Genomic DNA, 17194 nt, shown 5'->3' with positions numbered 1-17194 from the left:
TTTTAAAAATTTCATTTTAGTTTTCTGATGCATAGCCTATTAAATTGAAGGTTAGAGATAGCTTACCAAGAGAGAAAAAGGGGATCTGTATGACCATTATGACCGAACAACTGGAACTACAGGAATGACCAGTCAACCAGTCGCTATGATGCACACTGACCACCGGGGAGCAGATGCTCAATGCAGGAGCTGCCCCCTGGTGGTCAGTGCACTCCCACAGCCAACCTCCCCCGGCCCCTCCCCCCAGCCAGCCCTACCCCAATTTGCGTTTCCCACCCTGATGGAGGGTGTGCACCAGGCCTCTAGTAGTATAATAAATACGTAAACCAGTAACATAGTTGTTTATCATTATCAAGTGGTACATAATTGTATAAACTATATTTTTATATGACTGGCGGTGCGACAGGTTTATTTACACCAGCATGACCACAACAGGTGAGGAATGCTTTGCACTGCGATGTCCTGACATTACCGCGGCTGCACTGTGAGGTCACTGGGCAGTAGGAATTTTTCAGCTCCATTGTAATCTTATAGGACCACCATTGTATATGTGGTCCCACGTTAACTGAAATGTTTTATCCCACATTCAAGGTAAAGACATATAAATACTATTTTTTAAAACCAAAATTATTACTCCAGAAAGAGATAAACTCACACAATGCAGAGAAGTTATACTGGTGAGACCTGGAATTTCTACTATCCATGCAGATTACGCGAATGGTAAAGAATAACCTTTACTGCCACTAGTTAAATGCTCTAAGGCAGGGGTTCTCAACCTGTGGGTCGAGACCCCTTTGGCGGTCGAACAACCTTTTCACGGGGTCGCCTGAGACTATCCTTCATATCAGATATTTACATTACGATTCATAACAGTAGCAACATTACAGTTATGAGGTAGCAACGAAAACAATTTTATGGTTGGGTCACAACATAAGGAACTGTATTTAAAGGGCCAGAAGGTTGAGAACCACTGCCTAAGGCCAATTTATCATTTAACAGCAAGAAAACAAAAATTGCAGCTTTGCATTATTGTAAAATTTGTTAGTAAAGATTTTGTGGTCTCCTTTATTTTCCCTTAAATCATCTTGTATATAAAAATTGTATATAAAATATTTATATAGCTTCTTTCAGACTGAGGTGTGATAAGCCAAGAGAAATAAAGTTCTCTTCCTTCGTGTCCTCTTCAATTTGTTATCTACACCCAAGTTTTATCTTTCCTTTACTCTTTCATATTCTGGAACAAATTGGCACTAATTTAGGTAAAAACTATTGCCTTTTTTCTTGAAAAAGAACATCCACAGTTGCATTTCTCTGCCATTACTGATTCTAGTACAGTTTCAATCAGCTGTGTTAATTACAACTTTTAACCAAATTAGTAGATAATTGAGAATTATTTGTCATATACAAGCATTTTAGCAGGGTAGGAAAGCTCATGAATATACAACTTTCTACAGCTACATGCATGCCTTTTATACTTTCTTAAAGTGGTAAAAATGAACACATTTATTAATGTCCCAAAGATATAGCCAATCTATAGCGAATAAAAATAAGAAGCAAACGTATATAAACCTAAAAGTGCTTAATAACCAATGTTTCAATATTCCATATTACTTGGAAATTACTTATAGGTATCCAATAATTATGCATTAATAACAATTTATTAATCCAAATTTTAAGTTGCTTAAGGATCTTGAAAATTATGTTTAAGCTAACACAATTACTGGTGATATAAGTTTGTCAAATTTATGACTCAATTTGGTTGGATACAAGTTTATACTTTTATAATCTTAAACATTAGTTAGTGGTATTTTATCTTATTTGATCAGTAAACTAATATAAAAAGGTTAGGAAATTCAGATTAACTAGTCTTTTCCTAAGATTCAAACCCAAACCTTATTTTTTAAAGTTAAATCTATGCTTGTATCATACTCCATATTGATAAACTCAAGGTAAAGACATATAAATATTATTTCTTGAAATCAAAATTATTAAACCAAGATAATTTGTTCAAAGACTCACCTTCATTATATAAACTTTGATTCTTAAAATGTTTCTGAGCTAACAAGTTCAATAAGAATAGTTTTTTTTTCTTAAATGTCTTGCACACTCAAAATATTAGAGGTTCAGTTTCTTTATTTTCTGGGGTTTGTGGGAACATTTGAATCATATAAACTATTGTTCTATAAGCCAATCAGAGCAATGCCAAAGAGGTTTCTTGTTATTCCTTTGCTCTAGGATTTCCTTTGGGGGCCAGGTGTTGACTGGGCAGAACTCATGCCAGTTCCTAGAGTTCACCCACAGAGCCAGGTAACCCACCCTCATAATGCATGTCTGTTAGGGAAACTTCCCTCTTTCCTCTTCCCTGGCTGTCCTGGTGTTTGCCCTGCTACCAAGGACACTGTCAACCAGAACGAGGTCAATTGTGTGTGTCCCTGTCTCAGGTCCCTCAGCGTCAGGCTGTCCAATTTGAAGGAAGAGCCCACTCACCCAACTGTGCCAGGGTTTGCCCTCACTGCCTTTCCCAAGAGTAAACCAGTCTCTTAGAAATTGTAGACTTTTCTTTAGAAGATGATGTTGCCTTGCCTATTTGATGAGACGCTAGAGGGCCCTCCCAAGAGAGCCTTGTGTACTTGGTCAGTTTGCACCGCCTCCTGCTTGGGAAGAAATTAAATGTATCAACCACTGTGGTCTTAGGAGAAAGCCTAGTGCAAATGTCAAGTTTTGTGCAAATGCTGGAGCCATGGCCACTGTGCCACATGGTCTTGTCAGGGAGAGAAGACAGTACAAATTACGTAACCACAAGTAATATGAGGCAATAGATAACCAAGTGAATGTCAATGAATAGATAACAAAAGTAAATAACAAAGGAATGGATTTGAGGAAGAAAATTATTTTTGTGGCTTCAGGAAGCCAAGGTCAGAATCCCTAATAACTTGGCATTTAAAAAAATTATCACTTTTCTGAATATAAAAGTAATGTATACTCTTGTGCCTGTTAGGGTGTTTTCAGCTATAAAATAAAATAAAATCTACTTATTAACAAGTAAGTTAATGTATTTGCCCATCAAAGAGGATATCCAGGTGCTTTATTTCCTAGTCTCCCCTTTACCCAGCCCGCTTCCAGCCTCCTTTGCAGTTAAAGTGCAAGTGTGTGATGGAGGTTTAACCGATCAGATGCTCCTAGCCCAGCTTTTTGAATTGTCAGCTACTGACCCACAGCAGTGAGAACGGTAGAGTCCACAGCAGTGACAGCGGCAACCACAGCAATATTCAGTTTCCGGGAGCAGTAGATGCTGTACCACATGTGATGGCCACATCTCACTGGCAAGATCAGGGCTGTGGCCCCGCAGCTGCCTGGCCTTCCTCGTTCCTGGCTTTCATCCAGCCTGCTTCTCAAGGCTCCTGGTATTCCTGAACCACAGGCCAGCTTTTCAGTCCATTCCTTTTCTGTTTAGCAGAGTTGGTCTCTGAAGTTAAGAATTTTGGTAGTTACAAAGAAAGGAGGACAGCCCTCTTCCAGACTCTGCCACTTTGCCACTTGAGCACCAGGAGTCCATGAAAACAGGTCCTGCTTCCCTTCTCCTCCCCTCTCCTCCCCTCCCTTTATCTTTCTTCCCCTCCCTGCTCTCTCCAGGGCTCAGGTATGATTCCAGAGGACCAGCCCGGCTGCCAGCATCAGAGACATTTACCACACACTCTCTCCACCCCTCACGGCCTCAACCTTCTCCACAAACCTTCCCTGCAAAGAGCCTTCACCCCACACAACTCAGCTCCTACAAATAGACGAGTCTTACTTGTCTGGCCAGCACACCACTTTGTGCCTACGTTAGAACCCCCTGCATAGTGACAAATTAGTTACTTGATTGTTTATAGCTGGACCAAATTACTCCTGTTGAGCCTGACACCTGCTTCCTAAAGGCCTGAACCTGCCAATCTCCTTGTCCCCTCCCTGTCTCTCTCCCACCAGCATTCACTGAGCACTTCCTAAGGGTGAGACAAAATGAGAGAGCTCAGCTCAGCCCTCCCTCAGAGAGGTCTCACTTCTCCCCGGATTCTCTGTAACTCACAGCAAGTCTGTGTAGTCAAGGCTGCTCCTTCTCTTGTAGGTGACCCAAGTCTCTTCTCTTTCTGGTGGGAAGAAAATGCCATCAGGTCTGGATCATAAAAAGGTGACATTTCTATTTTTTTTGAAAAAGATAAAAATGAAAAAAATTTTAAATAAAAAGGAGCAGTCCTGTCCCAGGAGCCACCCAAAAATATCTTCCCTGTGGCCAGCTTCAAGGCACCTAAAGTACCAAGAGGGTTTCCCAGACTCCGACTCCTGGGCAGCTTTAGGTGGAGGGCAGGCGGAGGTAAATTCCAAGTGACCGAGCTGGTGGGCGTAAACATGGCTGCCTATGTCATCCTTAGACCTTCAAAGTTTCCAGAGACCAAAGACTGTACACAAGAATTGCCCTGTTACATTCACTGACAATCATTTTCAATAATCAACTTTTCATAAATGTCAATACACTTATATTGATATATACATATAACACACATATATACATATATAAAATGGTTTCATTATAAAACATTTAAATAAAATTATTGATATACATAAAAATAGTCTCCAATTAAAGTAAATATATAGTTGAACTGTTTTAAAATGTTGCCTTGTAAGTTATAAATAGACTAAACCACTCACATAGTAATAGGAGCCAGCAGTAATCTTCATTCCTGCTGAAGATGACTTTCCATGATGGTGACTTTCCCACAAGCCACAGGACCTCGAGGTCCAGGGTCACGCAGATTTATAATCCCTGGCAGGGATTATTTCATATCATGTCCATTGAGAGGACAAGGAGAGAGGGATTCCCAGGTGACCAACCCACAGAAGAGTTCAGGAAAGCCTCTGGTTTCACTAGCTCTGGGGAGACGGGCCCACTCCCCACGGAGTCCCCAACATACAGGCTTCCCCTCAATCTCAAGGAGGCTCATTTTGGAGACAACCTGGGTCCTAAGGGTTTGGCTGCAAAAGGTCTGAGAGGGGTTCATGCTCCAGCTCAGAAAGTCCCACCCACTTGCCAGGTAAATGTGCTGCTTGGAGAAAGTTGAGGCTGCTATTGGGGTGGACTTCCCAGCAACCTGTGCACCAAACTTGTGTCTACTCACTGAACGGGACTTTAGCATCATCACCAGTGGCTTAATGGCAGTCCCATATGATAACAATTTGTCATCACTTTTGAACCCTAAAAATAGGCTATACTCTTTGTACTACACAGACTTAGATCCAACTATTTGATTTTGTTCCCAATTATTTTAAAATTTAAAAAAAACTGAAAATATTTGTTTCCACTACTGTAGCACTTGTCAAAACACCCTCCAAGTATTTTTATCAGTGATTCTCATCAGACATTGGTATAAAGCTTTTAATAGGTACCCAAATAGTTACCTCGTTTGGTTCACCCAGGAGTCCCTTGGAGTTGACAACCAAGTCCCTTCCACTTGAGAACCAAGGAAACCAAGATCCAGGGAGGCATGAGACTTGCTCAGCCAGTAAACAGTGAAGGAGCCAGACCTCCCACGCTTGTGTTCTGAACATGCTTAAAACAGGACCAAACAGAGGACTAAACCTCGGCATTTTCCAGGCTGAAATACCGAGGAACACAAACCATTAAACCTATCTGATGAGGCCTGCTATTGATTTTTGTATTTAAAAGAGAAGATGCAGACTGTAAGTAGTTTTCTGTTATCTACATTTTGCAAAAGGGAAGAGAAAGAGAAAAAGAAAGATTATGAGGGTGATGTACAGACATAAGAGCAATTTTCTCTCCGCAGGTGACAGGCAGGCACAAGCACAGATTGCCTGCACAAATGCCACCCACTTTGTGGAGCAGCGATATTCCATCAACATGGTGTGTCAGCCAGGATTTAGCAAACCAGGTTATGTTTTAAAGAACCAGAGGCAGTAAGGGCCTACTATGGAAAATGTATGCAAAATGAAGGATCCGTCCCTAATTTTTCTTTTATGCAAAAGTACCCTGTTCCAACAATTCTAAAGTGCACTCTTTATTTACTCATCTTAACCTCTCTTAAATCAGCATGCATCTCTGTAAGCAAGCTGCTGCTGATATGCCATACTATAACTGCCCACCAGGGGACAGTCATGATGAAGTAATGTGAAATCTCCCAGTGACACCTAGGGTTAGAATAAAAAATCCTCAACCTCAAAAGCACTTGAGATTTGATGAAATACATAATGGCTTGCTTGAAGCAAGATACAATACAAGAGTTTATTTTAAATGGGGATCAGATAATAATATTAGAACCTAGGTTATATTTTAATCCTAGATTTAGAATTTGCCGGTAGTGAACCCATAAAACCCTAGACACCCCAACCTCAACCTCAATAAAGACAGAGCCCTAGGTCCCCAGAGACTCCCAGGGCTCTCTCTCTCTCTCTCTCTCTCTCTCTCTCTCTCTCCCCCAACCCCCTCACTCTGCCGGTAGTGAACCCATAAAACCCTAGACACCCCAACCTCAACCTCAATAAAGACAGAGCCCTAGGTCCCCAGAGACTCCCAGGGCTCTCTCTCTCTCTCTCTCTCTCTCTCTCTCCCCCAACCCCCTCACTCTCCTCATGGCCTGGATTTGTTTACTTGTGGGTAACAAACCTTGTTTTATCAAAGTTCCCTGGTGGTTATTGCAATCATAAGAACTGCAAGAGTAGATCCAGACAGCACGTTGATTGGGGAAATATCTGTGGGGGCTCCACAAGCAGTACCACCCCACTTGGGTGCTCCCCAGCATTCCTACCTGATAGCATCACTGTGCTAGGCTGAGAGCAGACACAAAACAACTGTGTTAACTGAAATGGCTCACACCATTCTTTTGTGACCTTTTATAGTTTGCGGCACACATGGACTATTGCAAGTACACGCTTTGCACTAGGCAGATAATTATTTCCTTCTTCTCCACTCCAGCCTTCTGCCCATCTGTCCTCACTGCATATTTTATAAGCACGTAAGTCAGTATGATAAAAATGTCCCTTAAAAGGCAGCCAATCTTCAAAGAAGCTAATAATACATGACCTATTTCATGAAAAGAAAAAAGAAGGTGGTTCAAAAGCAACTAAAATGTCAACCTGGTTTGAAAGAAGTCAATTAGCAACACAGATATAACGATGCTATGCTGGCGATAAGCTTGGTTAACAAAACAATGAGGCCTATTAGAAAAATTTTAATAAAGCATTCTGGTGTTGAAAGCTTATTTTTGATGAGCTGGAAAAGCAAAGAAAACTAATCCTGAACCATTTTCCAGTTCAGAATGATTTTGTTTATCCTTCTTTGCTAGAGTTGGAGCCAACAATTCTGAAGGTTTGGATTAGCTCTTAATATTTCTAGCCCCTTGAGTATTCAAATCAATGGTACATTTCTGGGAACAGCTCTCTCACCACAGGCAGCAGGCTGAGGAACGAAGCTTCCCCACCATATGGAAGCCAAGAGCCTTCTCTCCTTTCACCGCCTTGACCAGTGGCCTTTAGTCAGAAGCTGGCAAAGGGGAGTCAATGATCCCAAGGCATCAACACAGCAAGGCCACACATCTAGGCCCCAGTTTCTCCAAGTGTAAAATAAGGCTATTGGACCAGATTAAGATCTCAAAACTTGTCCCAAGGAGAGTCCGCTGAGGGGCACAGCAGCTCAGTGTGGAGTTATGGAAAGAGAAGTGTTGGGGCCTATGCTGAAGAAGGAGGAGGAAGAAAGGAAAGTAGAACAGCTCTCAGAGGTGAGCTATCCTGGATCGGGAAGTGGATGCAGTGAGGTTGCCAGGAGGAGAGAGGACAGCGTCCTCTGGGGTAGGCTCCTCCAACCCAAATACTTCATGAACCCCTTCATATTCTCTGAAAATTGCTGCAGGCCTCCTCAGCATGTTACTATCACTTTAACTTTTATTATAACGTTATTTCAATATGTAAAGCATAAAAACAATGGATAAACTGTACTTTTTAGAGTACAGTATAAATGCAGAACAAAATTACAATCAAATACCATAAAGACAATAAAGTTCAAATTTATGATATTAATTTAATGTAGTGGATAAGTGGATGGTATTATCTTTCAGAAACTAAATGGCCAATTTGAGGTTAATGGTAGACAACTTTAGCTCAGGTCTGGTCATATATTTAGTCTGTTTCTACATTGTAAGTTTATAAATATATCTTCTGAGAACATCTGTTTGCATATGAAACAGGAGTGTCAGTACATTCCAGCCTTGGTTTGTAGCTCAGGAGAAGCAAGCCTTTCACTTAACCAACACGCTGTACGCAAGCAAAGCAGGTGTCACTTGATAACTAGTATCCCTCTTGTATTTGAATAGAGATATACTAATCTACATTCAGCGGGCAACTAATCTAATTATTGTTCACTCAGAATAGAGCCATTCCTCAACGCATACTTACTACTAAAATTATTGTGAATGGAATGGTTGAAAGTTGATATTTTTGATGACTGCGACTGTACGTAGTGCACATCTACTGGAAATGTGTACATGGTTAAGGGGCAAGTTCCTTTTCAGTCTGACATGCCTGTATTTTGGGTGCCCTGAGATGACTCAGTTCTCCCACCACATTCCCGTGTTCAACCTCCTGCAAAATCTCTCAGTGATAGAGTACACCATGAAGTCACCTGAATCTCATAAACACGCATCAAAGGATAAACATGAGGATTCTGACGATACATATACCACTACTCAATTATGGTCATCCAGATGACTCAGAATGTTCTAAGACTGAGTGTTATAGGCTATCATCACAATGAAAACCAAAATTTGGATCATATATATATATATATATAAATTTTCACTCTTTAAAAAAATAAAATGTCTGGCCAGTCACCCCCAAATAGCATGGGACAGACAGGGGTCTCTCCTGTCCCTTCCAGTTCTTCTGTCCATGCCACTCCTGAGCCAGTGAGGATGGTAGTCAATGGTCAGTGGGGCTGAGAGGATCCTAAGAGGACTCTGGAGCCCATTTATTGCTCTCTGCTGCCCTCTTCAGTGCAGAAATTGGCATCCAGTCAGGTCTCACAGCAAGTGGGGAAATGCTATAGTGCAGGCCCAAGGCTTCTGGGCGCCTCAGCTCACCATTCCAGCCCCAAGCCCCTCCTCAGAATCCCAACGCCCCGGGCGGGCGCTGAGCCACTGCACACCCTCAGGCCCCCAGGCCTGGGGAAGCCCCTGTTTATCTTGCATCTGCACAATTCCTTCTCCCTCCCTCTTGCTGTGATGGCTTAGTTAAGAAGGATTTTAGGGCCCAGAGAGCCCATGAAGTTTCCTCATGCAGTGGCATGGTTTCCAATTACACACGCACCACTGAGGTAATAAAGACAAGTTTTGTTGTTCTAATTCCATTTTAATATCAGGTCTATTTTAATGTCCAATTCTATTTCAACCATTAGTGATTGCATTAGCCTTTTGAACACCTTTAAGGGCTGTCATATGAAATAAACAATGACTCCCTAAAATAGCTTCTTTTCTTGTTTTCTGATCATAGCCTCACTATCCTTATTATCCTTTAGACTAGAGAAGTGATGTTCAAATGAACCACACAGGGTGCACAGGAGGATCCGGGGCCTCAGGGTAGAAAATAGAGAACCTTTTTTAATATATATATAGTATATTTAACTTCATTCTTCTTAAATTTCAATTTTGGACAATGTACAATATACCTAATATATTTATTAGTGGGCTAGTACATGCATATATTTATAAATAAATAATCATATATTTGGGGGGAATGCTTATTTTTATTTCATTTATGTATTTTGTTACTGAAGGGATATACAATGATAAAATCTTAAGACCTTTTTTCTAGAAGAGTATCATCCTAGCTCTGTTTCAGAATCACTAAGAGAGCTTATTTAAAAAACAAAACAAAAAAAAAACACACAAAAAAACCCCAAACTTATTGTGATTCTGATGCAACTCCCCACTGCTGGCAAAATAATCACATTGTTCTCTGGACTGTAAGTTCACTGAGGGAAGACTATGTCTGTCTATCTTGTTCACCATTGTATCTACAGAGCCTAGTACACTGTCTGACACAGATGTTCCACAAATATTTGCTAAAAACAATGAATGAATACATGATCCACAATCCAGAGACATCCACTGCTAACTCCCCAACCTTTGTTTTCATGCTTAATGTTTTTATACAGTTGTTTTATATGTTTGAGAAATCATATATAAAACTGAGTAAATTTTTAATCACTTTTAATAAACAGGTGTTTAATATTTAAAGTGACTGAAGTGTTTTAGCACTGTTAGCATTTAACATTTCCTATTATAAATTGCATTATAAAAAATCATTCTGCATAAAGCTTTCTCTTATATGCATGGAAGAGAGTTCCAGATGTGGGTTTGGACAAATTAATATTGACCCAGGAGCAGGAGATTCTGGTTTAAGGAGTGAAGGCTTACAAGGGGTTTGTCATCTGGCAGAATGAGATTCCTTGGGGGAACTTGGGTGTGGCAGGAAGACTTGGAGTGTCTGATTGAGTTCTGATCCCTGTTTTCCCCACCTACAGGCTATGACACTTAAACTTTTAAGCCTAAGTTTCGTCTCCTATAATATGAATATTCAGTTGCATAACAGGCCTGCTGATTCTGAAGCTCTATTAGTGCTAGAGGTAAAAGAATTAATTTTCGTATTTAATATAGTTCCAAAGGCATAAATGCCTTAGAGCAGTGGTTCTCAACCTTCCTAATGCCGCGACCCTTTAATACAGTTCCTCATGTTGTGGTGACCCCCAACCATAAAATTATTTTTGTGGGTACTTCATAACTGTAATTTTGCTACTGTTATGAATCATAATGTAAATATCTGATATGCAGGATGCATTTTCATTGTTACAAATTGAACATGATTAAAGCATAGTGATTAATCACAAAAACAATATGTAATTATATATGTGTTTTCCGATGGTCTTAGGCGACCCCTGTGAAAGGGTCGTTCGACCCCCAAAGGGGTCGCGACCCACAGGTTGAGAACCGCTGCCTTAGAGTCTAGGAGTGGTTCCCATGAAAGGAGGCCATCCCATCTCTCTTCTTTAAAAATGTAGTTTACCCACAAGTGGGTGTGAACGCTAATTCTTTCGGTGGGGGCCCAGGAAATCCCACATCTGCAGACTTCAGCTCTTGGAGAAGGTTCAGAGATATTTCGGAACTCTGGTCAATGGGTTGCCTCAGAAATATCAAGGGTGAGTCTCACTGTTTGCTAAAGGTGCTGACCACGTGACTAGCAGCAGACCGCGCACTCTGTTTTTCTCTGCGTGGCGTGCCAACAAAACCCGTCAGGCAAGTCCCCACGTGCCAGCCTCTCTCAAGAGAGGCAGCTCCCTCCCTGCTCTTCAAAGACGGCTGGCTCCAGGCTCCGCCAAGCAGTGTCCTTTGGAAAGCTTGGCTGGAACCCCAGACCAAAGCCTGCATTTCATCGTTGGCATAGGGCTGGAGTGCTCAAACTTGGGTGTGTAGAAGTGCTCAAAAAAAACATGCAGACACCCTGCCTCCACCCTAGAGATCCTGATTTTGTAGGTCTGGGGTGGAGCCCAAGAACCTGCATTTCCTTCATGATTCTGATGTAGGCGACCTGAAAACCGGGTGTGAGGGAACCCTGGCATGGTAGACAGCCCTGGACAGGGAACTGCAAGCCCTGGGTTTGAGGTGAGATATTCCACTTAATCAGCATAAGCCTCAGAAGTCTTGTCACCTCCCTGGCCCTGTATTTTCATTTTGAAACTTCATTTCATAATGGGGTTGAGGGGGAGCAACACTCATTTATCACGAGGCTAGTTGCCCAGAAAATCAAATTAAAAGCTTAGGCAGGAAAAGCCCCACTGTAACTCACAGCACATGTTTACTAATAAGATCCTGTCATTTTGGCTCCTTCCTTTCACCATGGGCACCTGGTGAGTTAACCCCCAACACGAGCCTCTGCCCTGAGATGAAGATGTGTTCTCCTCCGAGTTGTGTGTTTTGTTGTGACAGAGCGATGCTGGCCTCCCAACAAGCAGTGCGCCTGGATTTCCTGTGTGGCTGTCCTTGTGCTCAGAGTTCTGGCTGCGGTGATCGGTCTTGGGATTACCTTTGGGATGCCTGGGAACCCTGCAAAATGTCCCCCCTAGGTGACTGGTGTGTTAGTAGTTCACAACACCAATGAGAGTATATTTATTCCTCCATGTTATTTCCAAGATGGGTGACTCTTCTGATAGTGGGTGGTGGCACATGTGCCACCACTGCTTTAGACACTTCAACATCTCTATTTTATTCAACAATGTTACGAGGTGGCTGCTGTTATCACCATTATGAATAGAGACTCATAATGGGAAGGTAGGTGACATGTCCAAGATCACGTAGCTGGTAAATAGACAAGCCAGGGTTCCCATCCAGGTCTGCCCAACTCCAAAGCCTACCCAGGACATGGTTTCTACCTTCAGAGTTTCTGCTGGACTCAGGAGATTACCAAAACAGTGGTGAGCCAGACAGAAGAGCATGTATTTCAGTGTTAAATTAGCTTGGGTGGGTGTTAAATATTGTTAGTAACTGGAGAAAAATCAGTCACAATTACAATGTTAAGCACCTCATGAATTAAGGGATGCATGTGGGGTCATCTGCCTCTTATCAACCTGGTCCCAACTATAAAATTTCAAGTTGTAAAATGCACCTCTACCAAGCCCTCACCTATGCTAAACCAGGTCTCTAAAATATTTCCAGCCTGTTTACCACTCTACACACCAAATCAGAATTTTCTGGAGATATGTTATTTTAGGTGTAAGTATGTTATTTTAGGTGTAAGTATGTCTGAGATAGAAGTGTCATCAATCTGCTATTTACATCTTAACTTCCATCAAAATTTTACAGTACTTAAACATTTTAAGAAACAGCATCACATTATTTTGACAAACTCCCACTCATTTTTGAGTGCACAGATTCATTACATGTTTAAACAGTAATCTCTATTTAACTCACAGTGTTCCCTAGAGGTTGGTGTACCAAGTTACCTTTGTTCCTATCTCTAGCTAAGAAAATCATGGAACCAATCAATCCACAGCAAAGCACACACCAGGGCCGGACTTATTGACTACCCCTTCCAGGCACCTTCAATTCCTTCTTGGCAGGAGGGAGTTCACACTTGTTTGCCCAAAATGCCAGTAGTGTTGCAAGACATACAAGCTAAGTAGGCCTAGAGAGTTTTGGAGAATGAGGAGAAAAAGAAAGAAAAGGAGAAGAAATAAGAGGGGAAAGAACAATGGAAAGAAGCAGGAGGGGGGAGGAGGAAGCAGATTGTTATATTATTAAAGCTTGACGCTCAAGGTCGTAGATGCATATGTTAACATCCAGTACTTATCTTATACATCTTCCAGACTGGCCATGTCGACAGTGCGAAACAGCTTCGCAGCACCATGGCTTCTCGTGTGCGGACCTCAGGACTTGCTTGCCACCCTCCCTGCTTTGTAACAGGAAGCTGGACTGCAGCCATGGCAAAGATGAATCTGCTGCCCACTGTGGTGAGGTGGACAAATAATCAAAATGAAAGAATAGGCACCAGCAACTAATCACTAAAATTTAGAATTATAATTAAAACATTACCATGCATGAGTGATTTCTATTAGAAATCATGCCTTTGTTTAATATGGGCCATATGCCCAGCCATCCCCCTCAAAACTTGATATTCAAGTATCCCAACCAGAAGACTTGGACATATGTGGACAAGGTGTGTGACACAAGAAACAATGATTGTTGAGATGAATCAGGTAAAGATGAAAATATGTGATTGATATTCTAATGGGTTCAATTACATAAATCAACCCATACTTAGAAACTGTCCTAAGGATACTTACATTCACAATGAAACAATTCCATAATTTCCAGTAGCTTACATATGAATTCTCTGGCTAAAAAAGCAAATAAAGCCAGATTCGCAAAGATTAACAAAGGAAATACTAATCTTGATGGACAACTCTTGTCTGCTATGGAATTCCTTTTGGATTTCTTTGGAAATTTTGGTAAAGATCAAAGAAAAGTCTGTTGAATGCTTTAGCTCTCAAAGACTTTTTTTATGTATTTAACCTTTGGTACTTCCTTGCACCTCCCACTCTCCCTTCCGCTTCCCAGTGTTCTCGATGGTGGTTTCACGTGACACTGCACCCCTGATTGCCTTGCAATCTGGCAAGGCTGGGTTATTAAAACCATGGTAGTTCCAATACCTCATGACCTTAATCAGTATATAAAAAAAGTATCAGAATATAGTACACTATAGAGATCGTGTCTTGCCTTTTGCCTGGTCACCATGGAAGGCAGAAAAAGAAATTCTGCTGAGGAGTTGCATGTTAACCTAACAATGTGTTGGCAACAAAAAGCTAAAAGTATAAACAGATCCTTTTCTTCTTGCTGGTTGCCAATTAGCAAATACTGATTCTCTTCCCGGCTTACTGAACATGCAAACTCACATGGACCCCTCCTTGTTTATGTAGCATGTCAGTGTGTTTATTTGCAGGCTGATGGAGAGGTAGTACTCTTCTTTGCTTTCAAAGTACAAATTCTTTCACCTAAATGTGTAGAATCTTTAATAAACATCCTCAATTTCCCCTTTGGACAGTTTCTCTAATATTGTTAAGATCCAAAGGGCCATTTCATTTCCAATAGCCTATTTTCCAGTCCACCTTGATGTTTTAACAGTTGTGCTTTTAAAAATAAATAAAATTGTCTAGTGTTCAGTGCCAAAGTGTTTAGGCTGGAGATGTGATACTGTTTTCTTTGCTGACTGTGCCTGCATTCCCAGAACTCGCTGCAAAAATGGCATTCAAGACTGTGCTGATTGGAGTGATGAAAATTTATGTGAATAGAAGACTTTTCTAATTATTATCTTGGAAAAGCTAAAAACTGCTATTAGTTCCCTTAAGACTCCTTCCTCCCCCCCCCCAAAAAAAAAATTGACATATTTATTTTTGGGGGGGAGAGGAGGTAATTTACTAAAGAATCCAGTGTTATGTAATGGAGAAAAATAATCAGCAGAAATCATGTCCAAACGTTAGTGACCTTGAGCCCATTTCTAAACTTGTTTCCAAAATTTAGAATGTAGCTTTCTGCCCTGTGCACACATGGTTATTATGCAGCTGTCACAAGTGTACTCTAGTTTGATTATTTAAAAAAATAGAGGGTATAAATCCTGAGTTCTCAGAAAAATTGTCTATCTCTTTATTAGTGTATCCCTGGTTCAGATCCATCTGAAAGCTACTTTGGCCCAGGGTTAGTCTTAATATCGGACAACAGCCAGCAAGTAGTCACAACAGCCAAAAGTTCACCCAGATCAGAATCATCTGCTTCTCTAGCCTGCCAGGGTTTGAAGTCCTTTCCAATAGGTCCTGAGGTTAAGAGCAGACCCAGGTTTAAATCTCATTCTACCACTTAAGGGGCTGTGTGACCTCACAGGAGCAATTTCACCTCTTGAAGATGGTTTCCTTGTCTGTACAAGGTGGCTCTTTTCAAGGGATTGTTATGCTGAGCAATGAGATATAACGCAAGTGACACAGTGTTTAACGTATAACAGTTATAGCAATTGTGGGCAAAGAAAAATTGTTAAGAATATGGTAGATTGGCTTGACTGGGTAGCTCAGTTGGTTAGAGCGCCAGCCTGATACACCAAGGTTGCAGGTTCAATCCCCAGTCAGGGCACATACAACAATCAACCAAGGAATGCATAAATAAGTGGAACAATAGATGCTTCTCAAATCAATTTTTGAAGAAAGAATGTGGTAGATTGTGCTGTTAAGAAACAATTGCTGTCCTGCTCTGGGGAGGGATTATGCTTCCCCAATCCTTTTGGCCATCTGACTTGACTATGTACATGACTTGCTCTGGCTGATGAAATGTGGTTATTAGTGATGTGCATCTCTTCCCAACCTAAGTTTGAAGAACCAGCTATTTCTTTTCCTTGTCCTGATACTGCCAACATTCAAGTTAGAGGCTCCTCCCGGGGGGTGGGGAGTGGAGCCCAGCCAGACAAACCATTAAGTGTGACAAACCTTTTTAACAACTAACATTTTTTGTCATTTGTAACCGTAACATAACCCTATCTCAATACTGAAAACGTTACAAGAAAACCCTTTATTAATCCATAGCCACAACTAACATATACCAGATTATTTAAATAGACCAAAGCAATATCATCGTTAGAGGTTATTGGAACAAAGTCTGAATACAGGCAAAACAGGATTAACCTTAGCCTGCATCTGCCACAGGAAGCAAGTTGCCCTGGAATAGGCCTAGCCTGGAAACCTAGTGCACTTTTTAATTTTGTCCCTTGCCTATACAGATTCGGGGTAAACAACTGGATATTCAGATAGTGGCACTCTTCACATGCTTGTCAGCCTATCAGTCACCCCAATCTCTGGGGATGAGTTAAAACAATCTCAGTTGTGCTACTCAAAGCATGGCCAGTGGACCCACAGCATCAGCATCGCCTGGAAGCTTATCAGAAATGCAAATCTTCAGGCCCCACTCCAGACCATCCCAATCCTGTCCTCCTTTACCCACTGCACATGCTTTGGTCAGTTATATATCTGTGACATTTGTAGCAGTTTTAAGAACCAGCACATGGCCCTTGCTCGTTTGGCTCAGTGGATAGAGCGTCAGCCTGTGGACTGAAGGGTCCCGGGTTTGAGTCCGGTCAAGGGTGGGTTGTACAGGAGGCAGCCGATCAATGAATCTCTTTATTGATGCTTCTCTCTCTCTGTCCCTTCCTCTCTGAAATCAATAAAAATATATTTAAAAAAAGAACCAGCACATGACCTACCTTTTCACTCTGCCAGAAAGCTGAGTGCCCCAGAGGTTGCCCCATTAGTCTGGGACCTGAAGTGAACATATAGCAATATAGCAGAGTCCAACCTAACCTAGAATACTCTGGAAACATGTAATTTTGTAAATCATTGAGACTTTGGAATTCTTGTTACTGTAGCAGTGTACTTTAAGTGATATGCATGCTTTAAAGAAAATAATACAATGTTAAGATATGCAAATACTGTTTACACATTTCATTTTTGATAGTTAATAATTTTAGATATAGCTATACAGTACCTTCAAAAGGTACTTGTAAGCTATGAAAATTTAAAATGAATTCTTATTGTTGAAGTAGAAACTAAGACAATTTTCAGTTGGCA

At 41.2% G+C, this 17194-nt stretch overlaps 1 long non-coding RNA gene across 1 annotated transcript; it reads right to left on the bottom strand.

Moving 5' to 3' along the window:
• Nucleotides 1-3068: 3068 nt before the first annotated feature.
• On the bottom strand, nt 3069-4855 carry LOC106723645. Its single transcript, XR_001359352.1, has 2 exons — nt 4687-4855; nt 3069-3466 (listed from the first exon to the last, which is right to left on the bottom strand). It is a non-coding gene; the product is annotated as an uncharacterized LOC106723645 (long non-coding RNA).
• Nucleotides 4856-17194: the final 12339 nt, after the last annotated feature.

This window comes from Myotis brandtii, unplaced genomic scaffold (assembly GCF_000412655.1).
Source record: "Myotis brandtii unplaced genomic scaffold, ASM41265v1 scaffold115, whole genome shotgun sequence".
Classification (NCBI taxonomy): Eukaryota; Metazoa; Chordata; class Mammalia; order Chiroptera; family Vespertilionidae; genus Myotis; species Myotis brandtii.
The sequence above is the reverse complement of the archived record's forward strand: the minus strand, read 5'-3'. Positions and strand labels throughout refer to the sequence as shown.